This window comes from Heterocephalus glaber, unplaced genomic scaffold (assembly GCF_053883595.1).
Source record: "Heterocephalus glaber isolate CG9 unplaced genomic scaffold, H.glaber_assembly_v1.0 deba00001504, whole genome shotgun sequence".
NCBI lineage: Eukaryota > Metazoa > Chordata > Mammalia > Rodentia > Bathyergidae > Heterocephalus > Heterocephalus glaber.
In genome coordinates, this window is record NW_028258324.1 from 25290165 (window position 1) to 25293496 (window position 3332).

Below are 3332 nucleotides of genomic sequence, written 5' to 3' on the forward strand. Positions count from 1 at the left end.
ATTTCACTTTTTCATTTCTAATTTCATTGATTTGTGTCCCTTTTTTAGTAAAATTCACCAAGGGTTTGTCTATTTTGTTTATTCTTTCAAAGAATCAACTCTTTGATTCATTGATTTTTTGTGTGTATTTTTAGCCTCCATTTCATTGATTTCTGTTCTGATCTTTATAATTTCCTTCCTTGTAAGAGCTCTGGGTTTGCATTGCTCTTCTTTTTCTAGGACCTTGAGATGCACCATTGGGTTATTCATTTGGGCTTCTTCTATTTTTCTAATGTGGGCATTCACAATTATAAACCTCTCTCTTAGGTCGGCTTTCATTGTGTCCCATAAGTTCTGGTATGTTGTACTGGCATTATTTTTTAGTTCTAGGACAGTCTTATTTTTCCTTAATTTCTTCTGTGATCCTTTGATTATTCAAAAAATGTGTTGTTTAATTTCCATACATTTGCATAGTTTCTGTTGTTTTGCTATTGATTTCTAGTTTCATTGCACTGTGATCTGATACTGTGCATGGCAAAATTTTAATTCTTTTGCTTTTTCTTAAGCATGCTTTATGGGCTAGTATGTGGTCTATTTTGGAGAAAGTAGCATGTACTAATGAAAAGAATGTGAATGTTGTGAGTGGAACAGTCTGTAGATATCTACTAAACCATTTGTTTAGTGTATTATATCAAATATAAAATCTTCTGCACAGCAAATAAAACAACTGACACGGTGAAGAGGCAACCTAGAGCATGGGGAAAAAATTTTGCCATCTATTCTTCAGACTGATGACTAACATCTAGAATATATAAAGAATGAAAAGAATTTAGATGCTCAAAATAAAAGTGAAATGAATAGACACTTCTTAGTGAAATGAATAAGACACTTCTCAGAAGTATAAATGGACAATAAACAAATGAAAAAGTGTTCAGTATCGCTGTCAATAGAGAAATGAAAATTAAAACTATATTGAGATACCATCTCACCCTGTGAAAATGGCTATCATCAAGTAATAACAAATCCTGATGAAGATGTGGGGAAAAAGGAACTCTTCTACATTGTTGGTAAGAATATAAATTCATACAACCACTATGGAAATCACTGTGGAGATTCCTCAGAAAATTAAAACTAGAATTGCCATTTGACCCAACTGTTCTCCTTCTGGGTACCTTTACAAAAGAATTAAGGTCATCATAGTACAGGGATACATATGTATCCATGTTTATAGCAGCAAAATTTATAAGTAGTCCTTGGAAACAAGATATATGTCTATCGACAGATGAATAAATAAAGATCATGCTCTAAAGTATTTTCATAGGTTCAGAATTAAATATGGTAAGTAGAAATGTGTGAAGTTCTTATTGCTATCCACTGGATTATTTCTAGGATAACCTCTGGAAATGTCCTTTTTGATTCTCATTTGCTTTCTAATTTATAATCTCAAATTATTTTTTTATTTTCTAGAGAATATAATTCTTATTATTCTTCTGCCACCATTACCTGTTTGATAGTTTCTCATGATTCTGAAACTTAATATTAGCCTCCACTGGATATTAATTTTAGTGCAGTACCATATGCATAATTGTCATCAAAATTATTCTTTTATTGAATATAACACATACTTAACACATTCTAGAATCAACCCTAATCTGATTCAAATGCATTTTGTTGACCTCTCATTTTCAAGTGCATTGCCACTAAAGTCTCTGGCTATTTAATCTAAAATTTAAATTACCTGTCCCTGTTGGAGCCCTCAGGTTAAGAAGAAATGTCTCCACATATCAACATTTTTGAAGAGCTTGGAAGACTTCTTAAGAAAAAATATGAAGGGCACTGCTACCCCGAAAAGCCATACAAAGGATCAAGGTTTCGATGCCCCCACATAGGGAAGAAGGTGGACCTGGTCATCTAGCAGACATCCAAGGAGAGCGGCCTGGACATCGACGATGTGCATGGCAATCTGGCCCAGGCCCTGAGCTTCTGGATCGACCTGTTCAAAGTTTCCTACCAGATAGGCGAGAATGGACAGGTGAAAGTGCTGTACATGGACTACAGTAATGAAACTGGATGTGAGCTGGATAAGGAGGCGCAGGTTTTCATGCCCATAAGTAACCCAGCCTCTTCCGTGTCCAGCTCTCCGTCGCCTCCTTTTGGTCACTCTGCTGCCTTGAGCCTCCCCTTCATGCCCCACTCTTTCACTGCCACCAAGTTCACCTCCACCAAAATGAAGAACAGCGGCCAGAACAAAAAAAAAAAAAAATGACCCACACTTCTACCATCAACCTGGGCCTGACAGTGAACAACGTCCTGAAGCTGAAAGCTACCTTGTCCTCCATGCACTGTCTGTAAGGGCTGGGCCTGAGGGGTCCACAGCAGCCCCAGCAGCAGCCACCCCACCACGGCCACCGCAGCAGCAGCAGCAAACCTCTGCGCTCTCTCCCAATGCCAAGGAATTTATCTTCCCCACTATGCAGGGTCAAGGTAGCAGTGCCAGTGGGATGTTCCCAGGTGACAGCCCCTTTAACCTCAGTCCTCTCCAGTACAGCAATGCCTTTGACGTGTTTGCAGGCTAAGGAGGCCTCAAGGAGAAGTCTTTTGTAGATGGCTTGAATTTTAGCTTAAATAACATGCAGTATTCTAACCAGCAGTTCCAGCGGGCCATGGTGAACTAAAAAGAAAACAAGAGAAATGTATCATAGGAGTTGAGTTCCACAGGCCCAAGGAGAACGTTTTTTTTTTGAAACCTCCATATTTTTTTTCTTTTAAGCTTATAGTAAGGATACATTCAGGCTTGGTTACAAAAATAAAACATGCGTCATTTTTCATTTGCCAACCAAGCACAAAGTTATTTTATACTGACTATTTTAAAGTATACTGATTATTTTAAAGTATCTGCTCAAATATGGCCTCTTACAGTACCTAAGATATAGCGAGAACATGGCTGATTTTTTTTTATAAAAAATTGACACTAATAAGTGGGCTTAGGGTCTTTTCTAATTGTATAATTTAATTTAGTACAAAGTTTGTAAAATGTCAGAGGATATATATTTTTTTTCTATGACATAGATTGTATATTTATCTTTTTACTACAGTGATTTGTGACAGCAGCAGCTTCATGTTGTATTTTTTTTTAATTGAAATTGTAAAATATCCATCATAAAGTCATCAACTATTCTCCGAATTGTGTACAGGATATTTCTTTAGTGGTGGAATTAAAAATGTATGAATATTTGCTTTTTTTAAAAAAAACGTATTTTCTGATAAAGGTTTAAAGATTTTTACTATATATTATGGAAGAAAATGTAATCGTAAATATTAATTTTGCACCTATATTGTGCAATACTTGAAAA

General features: G+C 36.0%; 1 pseudogene; it reads left to right on the plus strand.

Moving 5' to 3' along the window:
• The first annotated feature begins 1740 nt into the window (after positions 1-1740).
• Positions 1741-2710, plus strand: LOC101704245 (protein Tob1-like; annotated as a pseudogene).
• The last annotated feature ends 622 nt before the right edge of the window (positions 2711-3332 follow it).